The sequence below is a fragment of the Trachurus japonicus genome, chromosome 5 (genome assembly GCF_045865225.1).
Source record: "Trachurus japonicus isolate A0001 chromosome 5, Traja_1.0".
NCBI lineage: Eukaryota > Metazoa > Chordata > Actinopteri > Carangiformes > Carangidae > Trachurus > Trachurus japonicus.
The window spans coordinates 24,995,083-25,019,228 of record NC_140911.1 but is presented as its reverse complement, the minus strand read 5'-3'; positions in this window follow the sequence as shown (position 1 = coordinate 25,019,228).

Genomic DNA, 24,146 nt, shown 5'->3' with positions numbered 1-24,146 from the left:
GACAAACTTCTAATGTTTTCATCCTGTATGTACAACTTTTTCATAGCTTGTACCGTTTTTGAGATAAATCCTTTAAAAGCACATGAGGATTTCTGACAAATTTCACACTTTTCAATGAGTGTGTATGGGGTTGGGTCAGAGTGAGTGACATCATCGTTAGAGTGAGAGGGATCGAAAAAACATTCAGGATTTTTTCTGGATAAATTGCCAGCACGGCCACAAATTAAACTCTAGACACATGATTTCCTCACCGGTTTGTAGCCACACTTGTCGTGTCTCATTTAATGTGCTCAAAACAGCAGACAGACTTACAGAATTGTCTCTATGAGCCTAATTGTCCAGCTAGACCCGCTCCAGTGGCTCATCCACTTCAATATAAAAGTAGGAGCTGATTTTTTTAGAAAAGCAGAAATGCCCCCCTTTTCTACCTTGCGACCCTGAGAAAAGTTTTTGCCCTACAAACATTTAATGCACATCAATGTGCTCAGGAAGGTATCCTTGCCCCGATGGTCAGGACAGCACATTCTGATAAGAGATACGGTTCTCTTTTTCTGGGCTGTTTTGGGAAGCTGCACAGAGCTCAAATCTCTCTGCTCTGCTCTGCTCTGTGTGCAGTTGGTCCAGCTGTAGTGGCCAGCTCGTTATCATGTCTATTAATAGAACAAGTGCAGGTGCAGCCTGGCTGCTCGTTAAGATGTTTTTAAACACAGCCCCACACACACACATGATAAACCAGACTGACAGAGGATGTCCACGCACAAACACAGGCAACACACTCACACAGACAGACACACACAGACACTCACACACAGTCTCACACACACACACACATACACATACACAAACAGACAAACACACAAACACAACACTGTTCCACACAGTAAAATGTAAGCATGGTAGTCGCCATGGTAACTTCTGAGGGCAGGCTGCCAATCAATCAGATCATTAGGGAGAGAGGAGTTTTGTGGCGCTTAACAGTTTTACTTTCTGCACATGTACATGCAGACAGAGAGACCGTCAGACTCACACACCCGGACACACACACACACACACACACACACAGGTTTTCAGCTCAAATTCATCAGGCTCTCAATTATTTTATACTTTTGATGTAAACATCTCCAACAATTTATATTTTTCTCATGAATTTAAGTTCAGACGTTTAGTCTTTCCAACTCTATTAAAGGGATAGTTCAACATTTTGGCAAATTGGCCCATTGCCATAATCGCTATAGTCATAGCAGTAGGTTCGTTACCTTTAATTGTAGGTGTAAGCTATTTTTAGTACGGCGGAGCGCAGCAGCAGGCTGCTCAGAGCTACGCTATGGAGGCTAACGGAATTTCTTGGTTTCCCTCATTAAACTCATCAAATTCAACATCCCAAAACTCCACAGCGCTTTTGTAGACAAGTTGTGACCTGCACAACCACCACGCTATGAGATAATGACGGAACGATACGAAACGGAGCCGTTTTCGAGGTAAATACAGGGTAAATACGGAGACTGCTTGCTGAAAAACTGTCCCTGAACGCAACGCGCATCAGCGGTTTTGTATGTATTTACCTCGAAAACAGCTCCGTTTCGTATCGTTCCGTCATTATCTCATAGCGTGGTGGTTGTGCAGGTCACAACTTGTCTACAAAAGCGCTGTGGAGTTTTGGGATTTTGTATTTGATGAGTTTAATGAGGGAAACCAAGAAATTCCATTAGCCTCCATAGCGTAGCTCTGAGCAGCCAGCTGCTGCGCTCCGCCGTACTGAAAATAGCTTACACCTACAATTAAAGGTAATGAACCTACTGCTATGACTATAGCGATTATGGCAATGGGCCAATTTGCCAAAATGTTGAACTATCCCTTTAATAGTAGTACAATTACAGGTGGAGCCAGGACATAGGATGCAGCTTTTAACATGTGTCCTATCTATCTATCTATCTATCTATCTATCTATCTATCTATCTATCTATCTATCTATCTATCTATCTATCTATCTATCTATCTATCTATCTATCTATCTATCTATCTATCTATCTATCTATCTATCTATCTATCTATCTCCCTCCCTATTTTTTAACCCCTCTGTCTCCTTTTTTTCTTTCTTTCTTTCTTTCTTTCTTCTACTCCTTCATTTGTATTTTACGTAACTTTTTATATCCTTCCCTCTCTATCCATCCATCCATCCATCCATCCATCCATCTACCTCTTTCTATCTATCATCCCCCTCTCTCTTTTTCTTCTTTCTTTCTTTCTTTCTTTCTTTCTTTCACTCCATTTCTGTCTTTTTACTTCTTTGTTTGTTTGATTGTTTCTTTCTTTCTTTCTATTCCTTTTCTCTTCCTTTGTTTTTACTCCATTTCTTTTTTTCTTTCTTTCTTTCTTTCTTTCTTTCTTTCTTTCACTCCATTTCTGTCTTTTTACTTCTTTGTTTGTTTGATTCCTTCTTTCTTTCTTTCTTTCTTTCTACTCCTTTTCTCTTCCTTTGTTTTTACTCCATTTCTTTCTTTCTTTCTTTCTTTCTTTCTTTCTTTCTTTCTTTCTTTCTTTCTTTCACTCCATTTCTGTCTTTTTACTTATTTGTTTGTTTGATTCTTTCTTTCTTTCTTTCTTTCTGTCCTTTTCTTTTTTCTCTCTTGTTTCAATCTTTCTTTCTTTCTTTCTTTCAACAATTTCTTCAGCTCATTCAGCATTGCTTCCAGCATTCACACCATTTCCATTCTTGGAAATGTTTTTTCTAGTTATTTTTCCACTTCCGGCCAGATTTCGATGCGCTACTAGTCCTGCAACTCGAAGAGTTGCAGGACATATTATATATCAAAACGTGCGTCTTGATCGGGATCGCTGTGCTATTACTTTTCTCAACAGTTTACGAATTTTTCGCGACGTAGTTGCGAAAAACTGCGCAAAAATTTTGCATGTAAGTCAATGGGACGGGCGGAAAAAAAAGATCGAAAAAGACCAATCATTGGAGTTTAACAAACGTCTACTGCTCAGGCATACTTTCACCTAGAGACTCCATTTAAACTTTAAACAGTAGACACAAGTCTTGTGTATTGTCGTATTACTCCACGTTTTGATAGGTCATATAGTTTTTGATCAATCCCTGATCAATGACCATGATCATTTTTGGAGAAATTATGAGTTTATAATGGGTGTGTATTGCATGGAATGTTCGTGTCAGAGTGCGTGACATCATCGGTTAGAGTGGGAGAGAGTGAAGAAACATTCTGTATTTTTTCTGGATAAATTGCCACCACGGCCACAATTTACACTCTACAGACATAATTTTTTCAGAATTTGTAAGACAAACTTGTTATCTCTCATGTCATGTGCTCAAAATATCAGAGAGACTTACAGAACTTACAGAATCAGCCTCTGAGTGCGGCCACGTCTGTCCCTGCTCCTCATTGAGTCCAATACAAATATTTTCTGAGAGAAGCAGAACGGCCTGATGTTTTAAAACTGCCAGCGTCGCCAAAATATTTACTGTAGAAACACCAAATCGTACCGAAATTTTCAGTAAGTCCTTAGAGCAACGTTGATCTGTGTTTTGTTCTGATAGGAGTTACCGTTTTGTCATGCTAGGCCTAATTGTGAGACCGGTGCAGAGGCAGAAAATGGCTCTTTTTCTCCACGTTTCTGTCTGTCTCAGCCTGCGGGGGCCCCTATCGCCGTGGTAACCTCTTTGATCCTCAGGCCAGAGCTCGTTAACTTCATAAACAATCCACCTGGCGCTCGTTTAAATGTTTATAAACACAGACACAGCTAAATCAGACTGACACAGGATGCAGCTACTAACTAACTATGTGTCAAGTCAGTCACACACACACACAGACTCTAGAGCCAGCTTCATGTGATTACAGTTACACACACACACACACACACACACACACACACACACACACACACACACACACACACACACACACACACACACACCTTCATGTGATTAAAACACAGTTAACGTGCAACAGAATTTAAACTTAAACCATGATTTAATCTGGTTTTAAAGTTAAACCTTGTTGGTGTCACACACACACACACACACACACACACACACACACACACACACACACACACACACACACACACACACACACACACACACACACACACACACACACACAGTTAACCTAATGTGGTTACAGCTCCTCCATATCAGTGCTTATAGAAATATGATCATGTGTCTGTCTGATCAGCTCTGTCTTGCGCTTAAGATTGTGGGTTTGATTCCCATGTTGACAGAGATGGCAAAATCGGCAGTAGCCCCGCGGCCCATTCAAAATTTCCCGAGAGGAAATTTTCTAGTTATTATCTATAATTGCATTTAAATGGCAATCATTGCAGACATGTAAAATTAACTGCTATTTCACATTATTTGACCAGTAGCAGTTACACCCTCCATGCCCTATCTGAACAGGTGAGCCACCTGTTTAATGCCCGATCACAGTTGAAATCTTGAACTGAAGGGCCTTTTAATGACTAAAAACATTAACCTGAACAACATTTTAACAGATAGCTGGCTCCTCCAATCAGATTTTATTCTTTTCATTGCATTCACATGCTGCAGTGGACAATTTAGCTTCAGTATTAATGCAGTATCTAAAAAAAAAAATATATATATATATATTAGAAAAGAACAATTTAAAAAATCATTTTTAATATGAAAATGTTCATGTCCATCTATATGCTCTCAATACTTGGTTGGGGCCATTTGACTACTGGAAATAGCCTAGACTTTTCCATGTTACTCTACAGTAGTTTATTGAGTTGCCCCAGTAAAACTCAAGGATGTGGGACATTGAAACAACAGTGACAGGCAAACAGCCAATCATGTGTGTCAAACTCAATTTAGTTCAGGGGTAACAAACAGCACAATTTGATCTCAAGTAGGCCTAACCAGTAAAACAATAGCATGATAGCCTATACATATATTTTAAAAATTTTATTTTTCCTCTGTTTTAGTACATTATTAAGATGTTTACAGTTAATGAACTATCCTTTTACAAAACATATTATGAACCACCTGAAATTTCTTGATAAAAATATGTGCAATTTAAAATTTTCACACTTGCTGAGGGCCGGATTGGACCCACTGCCGGGCCGGTTTTGGCCCGGTTTTGGCCCGCGGGCCGCATGTTTCACACCCCTGGTTGAAGCGCCGTCTCCACGTGTGTTTATTGACAACAGGATTATAACCTAAAAAGGGCACGTTAGCTCGTCGGTATGGTAACTAAACGGTAACGGGTGACTGTTGCGTGCGTCTGCCCCGAGTCTGAAACAGCGGCGGCGTTAATGAAGCAGCGTCAGGCCGCTCACCGTCAGTGAAACACCCGATTAAATACGGCGAGCCGCGAGCGACGTACAGCCTATCTCACCTGGTAGAGCACCCGCTGCAGCGACCCAGCTCGATCCCACCTGACAGTGCCTTTGCTCCGCGTCAACCCCCCCCTCACTCTCTCCCTCTCCCGCCGTCTCTCTCCAGCTCTCCTTTCAAAATAAATGCATAAAAAGTCAGAAAATAAAAAATAATAAAATCTGAGTCGGTGCTTGCCTGACCGGGCGGGCAGGTTCTACCTGCCCGCCGGTAATTTTTACTTGCCCCGGGCAATCGGGCAACCGTTATTGTCGAACCCTGTGGTTCTTGATCAGCACCTGGTCTATTGTGGTCTATATGCTGAGAAAACGGTGAAATCTGCCTTTATAGCATTTTCACAAATAGAATAAAGGTTTCACAGATCAGAAACTGTCTTATAATGAATGTTTAGCCTCTTTAGGATAATCTAGGCCAGATTTGAGATGTCTGAGTACAGTGGTTTTTGACCTGGACCAGGTCTAATGTGGTCTATATGCTGAAAAAACGATGAAATCTGCCTTTATTGCATTTTCACAAATAGAATAAAGGTTTCACAGATCAGAAACTGTGTCTGAATGAATCTTCAGGGCCTGTAGATTAATCTAGTCCAGATTTGATAAGTCTGGGTACAGTGGTTTTTGATCTGGATCTGGTTTAATGAGGTCTGTAAGTATCAAACAAAAACGGTGAAAACTCCCCTTTAGCATTTTCACTAGAGTTGCACGATACCCACGGTAGCCACGGTGCCCCGCGGTGCCAAAACATAACGGTTCCTATTATACTAGAAATTCTACACGACGGTACTACCGTGGATTACTACTACGGTGCCAGTTTCCGCTACATAGCGGCCGCCTCTCCTCTCCTCTCGGCATGCTACTCCCTTGTAAACAAAACCCACATGCACCCACTGCAACCTAACTACACAGCTGCTGAATGATTGGCTGTTTGCCTGTTACTGGTGATGTCCGGGGATATGATAGGCTGTTTCCGCACGCTGGGTCCGCCCATCTGTTATCTGATTGGCTGTTCGTGTGTTCATGCCGGCAAGAACGGACTCCATGAAGACAGCTCCGCTTCGATAGAAATTCGCTTCAGAACAAACAACGAGCTAAAGTTCTGTCTTGCCCAGACACGCGCACGGCTTCACAAACACGAAGATTTGATGTCTGTGCATAATGTCCAAACAAGTTTTGACCAAATACATTTTGTCCGCAAAATGGGAGTCATACGGTGTGACACTATTTTGTATATTTTGAATGGGCAATAATTTGGACATCTTAATGATAAAGAGGACCACACTCAACCAGGAAGTTACAGTAACATCTCTGGAGTGGTATGCCAGGTCAAGAGGTGAGTTCTGCCTTTTAGATTGTTATTTAAAAAGCAATATATCTGACATCAATAGTGGTCAATGTTTTGTGTCTTATGGTGTGACATTATTTGCATGAAAAATAATTATTTTTCACAAATATTACTTATTAATGCTTAAAAAGTATTGCTGCCATGTGGTGAATAACATGATAACTAGAGGCTAGCTGTTTTTAGTTGGCTAATATATTAACTTAACTGAGCAGAATGTGTGACACTTTGTCATAACGGTGTGACGGTTTTTCTAAGTCACACCATATGACATATCCGTCATACCATATGACATTCACTTTATTTTGCATTAATATTAATATAAATAAATATACAAAACACACAAATTTAAGAAGTTTGATGTTAGATTTTTTTATCTATACAAATAATATTTCACATTCCAATTTTATATTTCATGTAACCATATTTTACCATTTGCCATGCTGTGCATATTAACAGATCCTATTTAAAAATAAATTTAAGGAGACTGGTGAAATGACATATGGAAAGGATCGTCTCTGTCAGGAGTCGAAGTGGCAATCAGGGCTTCAGTCATATGCCAACATGGGACATATTGTCTAACGACTTGACCACTGAGCACCCCCGACTGGGAAATAATGTTAAATGTTTGATGTTTTTTTCAAAACTGTGTTGATAATTTTTTGTCCTAATGTAGAAATGTTAACATTTCATCATAAAATATTCACATTAACTCATAAGTAGATTTTAAATGCTAATTCATGCTGAGTACACAATGTAATGTAATGTGTCTATATTGGACCATGGTTTTGTGGATAATGTTATTGTGTGACTTTAGTTCAGCAATTCCCGTGTAACCTGTGCCCAAAATCAGTTTTTTATTACAAGATATGTCCTCAATTGTTTTTGTTTGAATGTCAAATACATAAAATACACTTTTTTGCATTTTTGGTGCAGTTTGTCATGTGGTGTGACACTCATGTCATTTGGTGTGACGCTCACAATTGTGACAAGAAAACAGCTTTGTTAGTGATAAATTGTGAAAATATCCATAGACCACAAGGAAAATAGAACTACCAAGAGTCTCAAGCATTGTGTTAGAGTTATAACAAGGTTTAACAGAATTATTCTAAAATATCTTGAAAGATTGAGGAGCGATGTCATCCTTTGTATGATAATTTTGAAAAATAATCCAAAATATAATATATTTTCACAAGGAAATGTTAAATATCAAATCAGTCATGATTAAAATGTATGATGCAGTCAGTTAGAAAAGAAAAAAGTACCCCATTTTCATTTTATATAACATAGCTTTCATGTCACACCGTATGACAATTTAAAGGTTGAATATGTAGAATATTTATTAAAAGCTATATTTTTTCAAAAATAATACATCCATGGGGCCTTAAAAGGGGTACAGAATGAAAGTATTGCTTTTCCTTAAAAAAAATTTTTTTTGTCTGAATTATTATTTTTAATTTTTTTGACGGGCTCGACAATGACTTTCTGTCAACGTTCTGTTTACATTCGTACCTGCTGTAGCCGACATGTGGCTCAGTTCTCCGCTGTTTTCCTGCCTCCTCCCGGTCGTATGCGTTTGTTTCCAACCAAGCCTTTTTAATAATCAATCGGTGGATCAATGGATTATCATATACTTGTTAGGATGGGTGTATTTGTGTAGTCTTATCTGTCATAAACACGTTTATCGTCGCGGACTTTCGGTGCCACGGAGCTCCTTTTTTTTTTTTTTTTTTCAACTTGACGAGAGCAGTGACAGCGGAGGCTCTGAGCAGCAGCGGTGTGGAAGGCAGCCTCCACTGTCCCTGTAACAAGCTACAAGTCTTATTATGCTGTTAATGACGGTAAAAATGAAACAGAAGGTAAATATCTCCTCTGCTGTCCTCTGATCAGAGCGGAGTCCCTAGCAACGGCCCGTTTTACCTAGCAACGGTCTGGCAATCGACTGCTGGAATTCTTTTTCTGTTGTTGTTCTTGTACTTCTACATAGTCAACCTTTAAGGCACTGATACAGCAAATTGATGAAAAAATGCTAATTTTGATGCAAAATCTTCAAGAACACATATATATGTGTAAAGTTAAGAGTCACGACAACACAAAAAAGTAATTTTCAGGGATAATATTTGAAGTTTTAAAAAAAATCTTTTTTTCGGCTTATATGTCAACCACCCATTATGTTTATCATGCACCGAACAACATTATAAGTATTTATAACTTGTACAAATACACTGCAGTTCATAAAAATAATAATAACTAGATAAAGTAGCATTTCCTGATGGAAATGCGTGTGAATACTGAAAGCAGCTGAACGCTGTTGCAGAATTAGCAAATAGTGCAAGCAGTGATCACCCTACAAATGTTTGACCGAGGTAGGAATCGAACCCACAACCTCATGGTCAGTAGACTTTCACTCTGCCTCTAGGCTACAGTGCACACACAGTTGCAGAGACTGTTGTCTGTTGATGAACTGCTCTCTGTCTCACTGTGAAGTGGTATAAACAAGAAACATGTTAACACAAACCAAGATTGAAAGAGGTAAAGAGAATAGGTGGGGGCGCATATGCATTATCAAGTTTGATCATGTGACCAGACCAAGTGGTGTTGGTTAAAGTTCAAAGTGGCTGACACACTAATAAGACTGCTCAGGTGGGATTTGAACCCCCCCGTTCGATCGGACTGAGTGGCAAAACAAGCGTCCCTCAACGTGCTGGCGGATAGCGGTGGACTCATAAACTGGATAAAATATCTTATATCAAAACAAATTGATGTCAAAAGGAATCGACATCCAGCTCCCCAAAACCGTCTGCTCCACTGACACTTCCTGTAACACGCAGTGTGACCGCGGTACCTGCAGAGTGACTGACAGGCTCACTGTTATTGTGCAGAGGGACGAGATTACAGCTGTTACTGTCGTCCTGACAGTGACTCCCGACACTAAAACACGAGCTGCTTTTATTCTGAAAAACTCTGACCAGTCAAACTGTAGGATGTGTTAGAGGACTAATTTATCTGTCTAAACATCATAACTACGACACCTGAAACTGTAAACACAGCTGATCGATCGAAAAAAATGACCGCTCCAGTGAATTTACTTTCCGTCATTGAGAACAGGTTCTTGAATGTAACTCGGTCAAAGTGAGACGTATCCTCAAGATTTCTAGCAGTTGATGAGCTGCACTCTGTCTCACTCTGAAGTTAACGAGCCCAAAGCTGCACCTGTTGGAAACACACTGTGTCAACACCAAGAAAGCTTGAGAGTCAAGCTTGAATGACTTACAATGAAAATTTCTGTGAATTTCAGGCTGAGAGCAGCAGTTTCAACATGAAGCAAGTTATCAGAAGTCAACAGAGGACGACTGGGAAAATAATTCACTATAATTGTTGTTAAGGCAAGATTTGAACCCACAACCTTCAGGTCTTCAGCCCAGCAAGCTAACCACTAGGCTACAGACAGAGACAGTATTTAAGGGGCAAAGAGAACATTTAATAAGAGGATCACTGACTTCTGCTTAAAAAAAAAAAGTAAGGAAAGTGCAGAAATTAGCCACACCAAGTAAGAAGAGGACTTTTTTGTGACCTGTGACTATTTTTTGGTGAATTAAAACGAATTAAAAAGCACTTAACAGCAAGTTACAAAGTTGAGCTCCTTCTCCTGCTGCTGTGAAAAAAATGCATTGGGCTGAATGAGAGCAGAGAGCTCCCTGGCTGCATTTAAAAAAATATTTTAAATTATTATCTAAGTCTCTTTGCATTTTTGACCAGAATTTTAGCCAGAAGACAAGTGTGGCTACAAAACTGGAGAAAATAATGTGTCTAGAGTTGAATTTGTGGCCGTGCTGACAGTTTAGTCAGAAAAACTCTAGAATGTTTTTTTGCCTCTCTCCACTCTGGCTGACAATGTCACCACTCTAGCTCTGCTCGTTAGACGCAACACACACCCATTATAAAGCTGGATTTTGTCAAAAAACTTAATGATTTTAAAACTGCCAAATATCAGAAACTGTTGAAGATATCAATAAGCTGAGTCATAGAGGAACACTTAAAAAGTTTGTCTACAGCTTAGAATTTGAATGAAGTCTCTAGCAGAAAGTATGGTGAAGCTTTAGTGGCTGAAAGAAGTAAGAAGATTTAAAGAGTTTGAAGACTGTTCCAATACATTCTCTATGGCAGTCATTCCCAACCTGTGGGCCGCGGCCCCCTGGTGGGCCGCAACGGTATTGCAAGTGGCCGCCAAATCATTTTCAAAATAGTATGATTTTTGTGGAAATATTTTTTTAAAAGATATTACATGTATAAAAAATAAGCCTGGGCGATAAAACGATCTCTAATCGGGACCGCGATTATGATTATCAGCTATGGACATGTTTCCTTGATATCACACTGGCAGAAATGAATGCGACAGCTGCCTGTCAGTCAGCCGTCTGACACACCGCCGCCTGTCGCGAGTGTGTAGTAGCCGAACACGGTGCGTGTGGAGCGGTACATGAGACGAGTCCGACCCGGACTTTCGCCTGTGTCGGGTCGTCATGTGTTTGAAGCGTCGCACCGGACACCCAGCAACGTAGGCTACTTTGATTAGTGTCGGGGGCGGAGGGTTGAGTGTCCAGTAGAGCAGCAGGTCAGTGGGGAGACAGAGGAGGCTCCAGCAGCTACATGTTGCTGCTGTGAGGAGCAGAGTTGAGCCAGAGCAACGTGATGTCACTCCGCTAGGAAAGTGGAGGAGAAAACTCCGAATGTAAAAAAAAACATGTGGAAACACAGCGCTGCTCGTTTATTCTGCGGTAACACGTCTTATATGTTGACTGGTCTACGGCGTGAAGAACATGCGCTAGGCTCCTGTAGATGCAGGGTTGTGTGTGTGTCAGCACTGTACACAGACACACACGCACACACGGGGCGCAGCGTCGGAGTAGTGAAGTGAAACAATAACCTGATCACCTGAGCTGACGTGAACTGTGAGTCAGAGCACTAAAACTTTAAGAGTAAAAAAGCTAAATATTCCTCAAGAACCATATCCTATTATGAAGATAACAGATGTTGATGTAGGCTACAGCTGCCTAATCCCTCTCACTGCAGGTAGCCCAGTCCTAACTAATGCAGTCTAACATTGAACAGAGAGGCATGAACATCTTTATAATGAAAATATTATAATAAAAATAATTTTAAAAAATGATTAAAATAAAAATAAAAATATTAAAGCAGAAGTAAGTGATATATTTGTGTTAATATAAGTCTTAAATAGTTATATCTTCCGACAGCAATCACTTACATAGAGTGTTTGGACCGAAACACGGGTCTGTCAGTCCCTCTGCTCTGCTCTGAGCCGAGGAGAAAACATTTATCGTATCCTACAGTTTTTATCCAATGAGGAGAGAGAACGGCATGCAGGGCTGTGTGTGCAGCCAAGGGACGCCGTGAATGTGGCGACGTAGGGACGAGGACTGTTATGGTGCGTTCAAGGAAACTCGTATTTTTCAGACCGTGAAGTCGTACCAGTTCGATCTGGTACGAGTTCACCGGTCGGAAGTTACGAGTGGCCGTTAGTGACTTTCACCGGGAAAACAGGTCGGAAAAACACGAGTGGGTTGCCTGGAACGCTACAAAGTCCTAAGTTGTGACTTGAAGCTGTAATTTACGATTTCAAAAGCCTGCCTGGAACGCAGCATTAGCGAAAACGACCGGACCACTTACTTCTGCTTTAATATTCTTTAAAATGAAATGAACTGAATGGTGTTTCTGGAGAGTTAAAAAAAAAAAAGGGAAACAACTATGTAAATCAAACCAAACTGTGGACTTGTGAACTGTCTCACTCTCAGTGAACATGAAAGTGTACTCTCCCAAACTGAAGCCTTCTCTGTTATTCAGGATTTAGTCAGGATGCTCCTCCAACTGGCAGCATCACCTGTGTTAGAGTAGTGACTGTGGAGCTTCCTACATGCCCCCTGCTTTCAGTTCAGGTCCTGAATCTTTATCATTAAATAAAAAATAAAAAAAAGCTCTGAGAACGCATCATTTGGTCGATGTAGGGATGAAGGTGGGCTGCGAACATTTTTTAGATTTTCAAGTGGGCCCCGAGTTGGAAAAGGTTGGGAACCCCTGCTCTATGGGGAAAAATAAAAGCAGAAAAAGTTAAATATTTGAAAAAATATAAAAGGTATGAAAAATTTGAATACATCCGATAAAGTCCAGAAAAAGCTGCACGTTTTGATATATGAATTGTTGAAATAGCACAAAGTATGAAGGACTAGAAGAAGACCGTAAAAAGGCGGAAGAAAATGGCCGAACAGAAGAACAATAGTGTGAATGCTTAATAAAAAAAGGTTGCAGTATCGTGATATTACCCGGAACCGTGATACTTTGTCTGGTATAGTACCGTGGTTACTCATTTTGGTATCGTGACAACTCTAATTTTCACAAATAAAATAAACATTTCACAAATACAATAGCGGGTGTCAGGCAAAGTTAATGTCTTAGCTAAAATGTTTTTACATCAAGAAGTGTCACAAAAAACAGCCAATCAGTGTACAAACAGTTGCACTGCACGTTACATTAAAGGGATAGTTCACCCAAAATTCAAATTTCACTCATTATCTACTCACCCTCATGTCAACTAAGGGCTGGGAGAAGTTTCAGAGTCCTCCGTGCCTTCTCTGAGTTACAGGGGGGCTCAGCGCAGCACTGCATGTCCATATGACAGTTGTGAACGGAGCTCACTTTTCTTCATCCAAAAAACATCCAAATACCTCCATATAATATATATATTACTTATAACTGTCAGAGTTAACGCGTTAATCGCGATGCGATTAATTAAAAAAAATAACGCGTTACATTTTTTTAATCGCTGTTAATCGCGGCCCATTTTGTCCTCTGTCTGCTGGACTGGAGGACTGGAGTGTGGGACCTCCAGTCCAGTAGGTGGCGGTAAGGCACCTTCAAGTTGGTTGCTACACAAATATACACAGTCTAAGGGCGTATTCACACCAGGCCCGTTTGGTCCGCTTAAAACGGACTTTTCCTCTGGTGCGGACTTTTTGGGGAGGTGTGAATACAAACCAGCGGACTCTGGTGCGGATCAAACAAGTGGACCGAGACCACCTCTGCAGCTGGGACTCGGTCCACTTGTTTGATCCGCACCAGAGTCCCAAACGAACCCTGGTGCGGTTCGCGTACAGTGTGAATGCAAACCGAACCTTCCCCGAACCAAATGCAAAATCCAAGCGCCTTTTTGGATTCAACAGGCTTCCGTTGTTGTCAGAAAATGTGGAATTTATCAACAATGAGCCGTGGGTCAACATGGAGCACAGATAGACACGCTGCCTCCTTGATATCTGGTCAGTGGAAAACATTTATCAGATGCTGGAGAGGACGCACCCGTCGCCGGTAAGCAGGGCTTGACGCTAAGCTTTTTTCCAAGTAGCACTGTGCTACCATGCTGAAAAATTTAGTAGCACACAACATTTTTTAGTAGCACAATAAAAATTTTGTAGTTTTGGTGAAAATATCATTTTCAAACAAATAAAGTAGATTTAGCCTATAATCCTAACCCTGTAGACTAATTTTTAATGTTTTAACTGGCTCTTTGCCTTAACAAAAATCAGGAAAGACAAACAATGCAAATATGTGTGAGAAAATAGAATATTTATTACAACCAATATTAGTTTTTAGTTTTACGCTGTATGTGTGTGCATGAACCTATATTTCCCTCAGTATAAAAAGCTGAACATTACATACAGGGCTCTACACTAAGATTTTTTAGGAGCACAATGAAAAATGTTGTAGCAGGCTGTTTAAGCCTTAAATAATGCTGAGGGTCCAACATGACCCATTTTCACATTTGAGAACAGTAAAAACACCAAACATTTTTCCTCAACAACCTGTCACACAAGCAGCTCCATGTTGCCCCTGTGTGATGTTCAGGGACAGGTCAGACAGGGAGCTTTGAGGTTGAAGTTTATATGAATGTTGCACTGTGAGACTGTGACCACATGTCAGCTGTTCTCACCGCGACAAGCGTTTTTTTTTTTTGATAGCTCCGCGGTAGCCTCGGAGGCCACGTACCACCTAAGGGCTTCCTTCACCTGGGGCAGAGCTCCGTGTGAAACAGTAAGAGAGACACAGCCCGAGACCGTGTACCGGAGGAAGAAGCAGGTCGAACGTGCACGGAAAAAAAGCGCATCGCACCGAATGTGCGCTGCTACGGTGTCGCCTTGGCGTGCATGACGCGCGTCTACCTTGAAAGTAATGTGCGGAAAAGACGTTACATCTGAACGGCCCCGATGTAGCCTACACAAGCTTTAATCAATGCGGCGGCCAAAATCACCAAACAGGCAGGGGGGGCGGGGCGGGGGGGATACTGCTCACGTTAAACAGCATGCAAAGCGGTGCATGCAGTTTCTGTCCGAGTCGCACTGATGCGACTGAATGCAATTTTTTATTCGCACGGGCTATTATCAACTCGCAAATGCGAGCAAAACTGTCGCACTGTCGAGCCCTGTTAAGGATCTTTTTTCTTTTTTTTTTAACTTCTTCATCCTGAGAGAATGATTATGTTTTTTTGTTTGTTTTTTGCTGTGCCGTCCTTTTTTTCTTTTTTTTTTTTTAGCGCACCAGACTAGGTGTCAACATCTACACATGTAAACGGGTACAAATCATGCCGTTTACACGTCTTTTTCCCCCCTCCTCCTCGTTCATTTCTCACCAATATATAGGCTATAGTATTTTTAGGGGTGATAATGTTGCCTGAAAGCTTCAGATAATAATGGACTGCGTGTCAGTCCCCCCTCACTTTATCTCCACGTAGCCTACCCGTCTCTCTCCAACAAAACACCGACTCCTCCAGCCTGTACTGCGAAGGAGGCTCAACATCGCCAGGCTTTGTGTTCATGTTCCAGCTTAACAAAACCTCAAGCCCCGGCCCGAGTTAACACGGTAGGTTACGAAGCTGGTTATCAACTTGCTCCTGACGCGAGGAGCGTAGGTATTCCCTCATCTGAACATCTGCAGGCGGAGACGCTCGGAGAGAAAGTAAACAGCAGCGGATCAGCTGATCTCTCTGTACAAACGCAGACAGGCGGCCGCCTCAAAATTTATAATGCAGAAAAAACCCTGGTCTGAGTACGCTGATAATTTTTATCCAATGACTGAGCGACTGTGGGACACACGTGCTTTTGTTTACAAAGTTGATCCGCTTGTGAAAAAATGCAATGTGAATACAAACCGCACCAAGTAAAAAAAAATTTAGTCCGCACCAAAGCAAGTGAACTATCGGACTTTCCTGGTGTGAATACGCCCAAACATACATCCACAGCTCCATCCATTGATTTTCTGACGGCTTCGTTGTCAACAAATGCACATGGCCATGTATTGATTTTTTGACATTGTCGGTTGTCAACAAATGCACATGGCCAGGCAGAGGCGTAGCAAAGTAAAGGGCAATTTCCACTGGATGCAATTTGTTTCAATTCTGTGTGAGTTTCATGCATCATGTGTTATGATTAGGTAGCTAGCCTACTAGGTCTGGTCTAAAAGTTGCTTGTCTAGAGATTATAACACTTTGGCTTGGACTTTCAACACTTTGGAGTGTTGAATGTCCAAAACGCCATATATAATATTTTTAACTCATTGAGTGCCACGCTCCTTTCCAAAGTTTTAGTCAAGTGTACCGGCAATTTAGACCATTTTTGACTTTTTATGTAGAGCCATAGTGTATTCTATATTATTGCCACCAACACATACTGTAGCTCAATTGAAAGGTTTAACTTTATGCTTCAAATGACCACAAACCGTTTGTTTCTACGTGCCTCCGTTCCTGAGAAAAGTCAAGCTAAACATGGCTGGGTTTCACCAAAATCCCTCCTTTTTTTCTAGAAAAGGAGATAGAGCGTCTTTTATGAAAGGTGCGCTGTTTGTGTCTGTCGCTCTTCTCACACTCGCATTTCTGGATCAAAGGGCTCGTGTAAGATAAATATATACAACAATTGTTGTTCTATTCACAAAACCACCATCGGGGGCGGGGGGGGCGCCACTAAACAACAATAACACAGACGCACCGTGCCGTGTCACAGCCTCTCGCCGCGGAACGTGAGGGTCTGTCGGCCACAGCGGCTCGGGAACACCGGTCCCGCCGGTGGTCGCGGTTCTTCTGTGGTACGGGTCGGTGACGGCGGTCTGCTTTGGTCCAGAGACCATCAGATTTTACCGCGGGGGGACTTTGGGGAGGACACGGTGTTGCTCCAGATGAAGACCGGGCGGGACAGTCTGAGAGCTTCCTGTTTCTGCTCCGAGCAGCTGGAGCAGCTGGAGCAGCAGCGCAGGTGAGAGCAGAGCAGCTGCGCTGCATCTGCATGCAGAACTCCGTTTGCAGAAGCTGAGTTATGATAAAAACTTCCAGATCATGAGCTGTCATGTGACTTTGATCGTCATCTATTTCAGTTCTCCTCTTCGTAGAGTCCCCAAATTTACATATGATGTGTATTAAAGTGTCTATTTTCATAATTTAAAAAAAAAGCAAAAAACGAAAAATTTCGTTTTTGGCACTCAACGCATGGGAACGAAAAACGAGAAATTACGTGGTTGGCACTCAATGAGTTAATAGAGATTAATCGCGAGTTAACTATGGAAAAAATGCGATTAATCGCGATTAGAAAAATTAATCGTTTGACAGCCCTTATATATATATATATATACTAGGGCTGCACGATTATGGCCAAAATGATAATCACGATTATTTTTGTCGATATTGAAATCCCGATTATTAATCACGATTATACATTATGTTAGATAAAACATGTTTTTATTGCACTTTCTATTTGAAACAAACAATAGGCTATGTGAACAAGGCTTTCAGTTCAAAATAAAACGTAAAATAAAAATAAATAATAGCCTAAAATAAAATTTACCCAAGACAAAGGGCTGGCGAAAAATAAATGCCATTGCAGAGTGCAGAGGTGTCATTCTGTACAGTAGCGTACAGATACTTATGTAAAAAACAAAAAAATAAAAAAATAAATCTGGTAGAAGCTCTGCTGATTCAACTCAAATAAAAGTAAGAAAGTACAGGCTCTGAAATGTAATTTCAAAGTAGGCTATAGGTAAAAATTCATTTTTGTGTGGGCAAGAGTCTGTCTAGCATGGACCAAAGCACAGCACGGACGGTTCAGCAGCAATTTGGAACGAATTAAAAACATTTAATTAACAAAATGTTTTCAGCACAGCCCGTTTTTTAATATGTTAATAATCGTGACGATCATCTTAATTTAATCGTGGCAGCCAAAATCGTGATCGTGATTAAAATTCGATTAATTGTGCAGCCCTAATATATACACACAAGCACTATTATATGTATAGCCTATATATATATATATATATACACATATAATAGTGCTTGTCTGTAATGTTCTGTAAATTGTTCTGAAAAAAATTTAATAAGTCTATGTTTTAAGCTTGTTTGTAGCGGAAGCTCCCAGCACTGCTCTTCCTGGTCTGTCCAAATCTCACGTGATTTACATTGACGCCCAGTTCACGGCTCCGCAAATCGCGACAGATTCCGGCAGAGCAACACTGGGAGCTTCCTCTACAAACAAGCTTAGAATACAGACTTTTTTTTTTGGAACAATTTTTCATGTTGGGGCTTCAATACAAGAGGGACATTACAGACGAGCACTATGGAGGTATTTAGATGTTTTTTGGTGTGTCTTTTTGGACGAAGAAAAGTGAGCTCCGTTTGCAACCGTCATATGGACATGCAGTGCTGCGCCGACACCCCCCTGTAACTCAGAGAAGGCACTGAGGACTCTGAAACTTCTCCCAGCCCTTAGTCGACATGAGGGTGAGTAGATAATGAGTGAAATCAATTAAGAGTCATCTGTGCCTTCTTGGAGTCAGGCACAGCGGGGCTCCGTACAGCACTGCATGTCCTATGACGGTCGCAAACGGGGCTCACTTTTCTTCGTCCAAAAAGACACACCAAAAAACATCCAAATACCTCCACACAGCTCGTCTGTAATGTCCCTCTTGTATTGAAGCCCCAACATGAGAAATTGTTCCGAAAAAAAATTAAATAAGTCTATATTTTAAGCTTGTTTGTAGTGGAAGCTCCCAGTGTTTCAGTCTCAAATCGCACAAGATTGCACAGACACCGGCAGAGCAGTGAACTGAGACAATGGGAGCTTATGCTACAACAGGGTCTCTGCAGGTTACACCAGCTCAAATTTAAGACTTTTTAAGACCTTTTTAAGACCATTATGGATGAAATTTAAGACCTATCATGACAAATAAAAAACGTACAAAAGAAATGCGGAGTCACAAAACTAGAAATTGATTGCAATATATACAGGGGTGCAAACTCATCAGGGGTAGAAAAGGTGACAAGATACCGACCCCCTAGGGGGGTCCGGGGAAATTTTTTTTTAAACCAACTTTAAAGGTGAATTTACAGTCAATTTTAACATGAGACTAGGGTCCAGATTTACTCAGGTTTGCACAGCTTTTGCTCCTGTTAAACCTGCACAATCTGTCTCTGTTTGGTTTTGAAATATGTGAAGGGGGTCTTCAGCCTATGCAGGTTTAGCATGAGCAAAAGCTGTGCAAAACTTAGAGAATCTGTTCCTTGATGTCCATCAGATGAACCTTGCAAACCTTGCCTTCAAACTAAATAAAATTGAATACAGACTGATTGGTTCATTGTGAAACATTATTGATGTAAATGTGTTTTCTGTACGTAGGCTATGCTCCGAGGCAGCGCTGCTCTTTCTGTCCAATAACACACATGAAGCTTAAAAATGCCATAAGCTACATAAAACATATTAAGTGGCAATATGTATTATTATGATGTTCAAGCAAACGGTTTGGTTCACGGTTTTGTGGTCATGGTTTTCGGTTCGGTTTCGTATATTTTGATCGTTGGGAAAATCAATCATGTCTTGTATATTCAGGTTAAAACTTAAAGAATGAGGCAGTCTGACATCTGATACATCATCGTGACAGTCTGAGGTTAAAAGTAGGTGAGATTCTGGCTGCAAGGGAGGATCATTGATAGTTCCAACATGTTTTAATTTGTTGGGCAAAGAAAGTTATCTAACAAATGCTAAGAACAATTAGATATTCACTGAAATATACAACCTATATTTATTAATTGTGGTTCTTACAAAAAATATATCTTATAAAATATAAAAGCTAAAATGTCTCTTAAAGCTCTGCCCCTTTAATTAGTGCATACAAAATAATTTAACTTTAGCCTACTACTTTTACAACCACATTATTTACCAGCAACATAAAGTGAAACAGAGGCAGAGGTGTCCTGCCACAGTCAACCTCCTGCTCCTCCTGTTGCTACTGCAGGTCGCGCTGGAGCTAATAAATGCTAAACGCGCTAATCGCTAATTGGCCGCGATCGTGATCATCACACACACACGCGGTCCCATACAGCACCTATACAACGCTGCTGGCGCATCTTCTAGCTCCGACTCTTTCACTCGCCATGCTCAAAAAGTCGCGTTAGTTAGTTAGTCTGTATGAAAAGTGAAGCTTCAGGTGTGTATTGCTGGACAGAAGAGGAGCGCTGCCACCACTTGTTGTCATCCAGATAAGGTGCATGCGCCTTAAAGAGACAGGTGCATTGGCTCGGCTCGGCTCGGTAAACCCCCCCCCCCCTCTCAAATTTTTTTTTATTGCGGATTTACACGAATCACACAAATGACCAATTTGGGATCCAAAACGGCGAATTTCGCCGAAATGTGACAAGTTTGCACCCCTGTATATAAGTTGCGTGTTAGGCTTGTTTGTAGTTGAAAATACATTCAATAAAGTACAATGAAGTGTCGCAGGAGCATCTAAAGTAAACTATTTGGGGGCACAAAAAGAAATTGGGGAGTGAAATTAAAAATGTTTATGTAACACATTATTTATTTAATTCACTGGCATTCACTGGGGGCAGTGGCGGTGGTGAATATCGCTCCTTTTTTTTTTTTTTTTTTAACACGTTAGTTTAGGCGGCAGCGCTGGAAACCCTGTGATCAGAAACTCTTTGTGGACTCTGTGAAGACAGACGGGAGTGAAGCCGACCTCTCCTCTGCTTCAGAGAGGGACAGGCTTGCACTGTCGGACCTGGGTCTCTGCTCCGTGTCCGGAGCCCAGTCGGGACCGGAGCAGAGACCGAAGACTGACCGCAGAATACGCTGTGAAAATACTCTGAATTGACGGAGTGAAGCGCTACGGAGACAGGTCAGACAGCGCAGCGAGGAGAACAGCACATGAGGAAGATGAAGATGAGCCACTGAATAAGGAGGGATTTAGAAATAAAAGCCGTGCTTCCCTCTTGTGGTCATAGCGTAGGTTTTTTTTTTAAATATATAAGTCGCTTCTGAATATAGGTCGCATGGCCAGCCAAACTAGAAAAAAACCGCGACTTATAGTCCGGAAAATACGGTACATCTTTTTATTTAAAAATGCTCGCCCATGCTGGGCATAAGAAAATTTAAGACCTGTCTAAAATTATTTAAGACTTGAACACAATAATTCAACAAATTTAAGACATTTTAAGGCCTAAAATTTAGATTTTCAAATTTTAGACTTTTTTAGACTTTTTAAGACCCCGCGGATACCCTGTACAAACAAGCTTAAAATATAGACTTATTTAATTTTTATGGAACAATTTATCATGTTGGGGCTTCAATACAAGAGGGACAATACAGAGGTGGAGGTATTTGGATGGTTTTTTGGTGTCTTTTTGGACGAAGAAAAGTGACCCCAGTTTGCAACCGTCATATGGCAATGCAATGCTGTGCAGACCACCCCTGTAACTTCAAAAAGGCACGGATCACTCTGAAATTTATCCCAACCCTTAGTCGACATGAGGGCGAGTAGATAAGTGAAATTTAAATTTTGGGTGAACTATCATTTTAAGTAGCAAATCGGAAGCTAACTTCAGCGTCGTCTGATTGAATGAGTTAACATCAACAAATCCTCACCGGTGTTCAGTCCAATCCTGGTCCAATCCAGCATTAATCTTCAGCAGCAGCAGCAGCAGCAGCAGCAGCAGCAGCACAGCATCACATCATCCGAGCAGGGCAGGTAAACTGTTAAATGACGGCAGGCATTACGACTTAGCACCGGAACTAGCGGCATTAGTATGGGATTAGAATACTGACATAAATCAAGAGCATATTATGTTGATTTGAGAGCATTGCTTTTTGATTTGACGTTCAGAAAACTCTGCTCTCATATTCAAATTTACTCTGCTCGCGCTCAAACTATGTGCTCGATGTTTAAACCTGTGCTCTCGGATTCAAAGTTGCCCTGCTCGTGCTCAAACTTTGCTTTCGCATTCAAGTTTGCCCTGCTCGTGCTCAAACTGTGTGCTCGCACTTGGTCACAGCTGCCTGCGCAGAGTGTTTCCTCTTGCGCGGAGGAAAGTCCTGCTCTCGGATCTCTGCTCTGCTCACGGATTTTCTGTCAACTGTCAACCAATAGAAGACCGGCTACTGTTGACCAATCAGATCATCCGTACTTCTATGCTTCTTTGTGGGTGCGTTCACTGTAATTCAAGGAGCGTCACATACGGGCGGGCACTCTTTCTACCGGGTTTATCTATTTCCGCCCCACAGGCTGTTAAATGTGGCGGCTCCCTTTATGTTTTGACAACTTTTGGAATAAAATATCAGTTAATTAATACACGAGCGCCCGTGCTTTTCATTACAATAGGTAGCTATATAAACATAAACTAGCAGTAGTAGCGGATGGGTGCCTTATGTATGTTCTTTTTTTTTATCCACGTTCATCGGTATATATGTTTTATAGTCTAAATGCCAAGAGCCACTTGTAAGTGCTGTGATGGTACAGTGGTTAAGGCAGATGACAGTTAGCTCTTTTTGTTGATCATGGGACTGCTGGTTCGAATCCCGGCCCTGCCGGCACCCTCATGTTATGCTATTTGATTTTTATGATTTTTTTTTTTTCATTGAAACGCTTAACAAGAGATGGTGGGTTACCATGCGTGATTAAAAACATGATGAAATGAAAATTAAAAAAATATGCCATGATGATAATAATTTTGGTGCGTGACACCCGGGGGTCAAAGCCAGGGGGCGCACTACTTTGGATCAGTGCTTTCCCAAGAAGAAAGAGACTGAGTGAGCGGGGAGACAGTCACCATGGCCGACCGAAGTACTCAAGTAAGTTTATTGTTTCATGTTGCCAGATACCTACTATATTGTACCTCTTTCATCTTTTTACAGTCTATGCTTTCATATCGTTTCAATATAGACCAATTGGGCGACATAATCGTTAGTCGAACATCCGTCATTACTGCGGTGTCAGCTCCCAGTCAGTCAGCTCTGGGCTCTGTGTGCGAAGCGGCCGTTTGAATGGAAGCGCCAAAAAGTGGACTTTTTCTCTTCTCTAGATAAGTCTAGGAAGGCTGGGAGGACATGTGCCGTCCTCGGCTGTTCTAATATCAGCAGAATACAGAAAGAGGTACAATATAGTAGGTATCTGGCAACATGAAACAATAAACTTACTTGAGTACTTCGGTCGGCCATGGTGACTGTCTCCCCGCTCACTCAGTCTCTTTCTTCTTGGGAAAGCACTGATCCAAAGTAGTGCGCCCCCTGGCTTTGACCCCTGGGTGTCACGCACCAAAATTATTATCATCATGGCATATTTTTTTAATTTTCATTTCATCATGTTTTTAATCACGCATGGTAACCCACCATCTCTTGTTAAGCGTTTCAATGAAAAAAAAAAATCATAAAAATCAAATAGCATAACATGAGGGTGCCGGCAGGGCCGGGATTCGAACCAGCGGTCCCATGATCAACAAAAAGAGCTAACTGTCATCTGCCTTAACCACTGTACCATCACAGCACTTACAAGTGGCTCTTGGCATTTAGACTATAAAACATATATACCGATGAACGTGGATAAAAAAAAAGAACATAGGCCTACATAAGGCACCCATCCGCTACTACTGCTAGTTTATGTTTATATAGCTACCTATTGTGATGAAAAGCACGGGCGCTCATGTATTAATTAACTGATATTTTATTCCAAAAGTTGTCAAAACATAAAGGGAGCCGCCACATTTAACAGCCTGTGGGGCGGAAATAGATAAACCCGGTAGAAAGAGTGCCCGCCCGTATGTGACGCTCCTTGAATTACAGTGAACGCACCCACAAAGAAGCATAGAAGTACGGATGATCTGATTGGTCAACAGTAGCCGGTCTTCTATTGGTTGACAGTTGACAGAAAATCCGTGAGCAGAGCAGAGATCCGAGAGCAGGACTTTCCTCCGCGCAAGAGGAAACACTCTGCGCAGGCAGCTGTGACCAAGTGCGAGCACACAGTTTGAGCACGAGCAGGGCAAACTTGAATGCGAAAGCAAAGTTTGAGCACGAGCAGGGCAACTTTGAATCCGAGAGCACAGGTTTAAACATCGAGCACATAG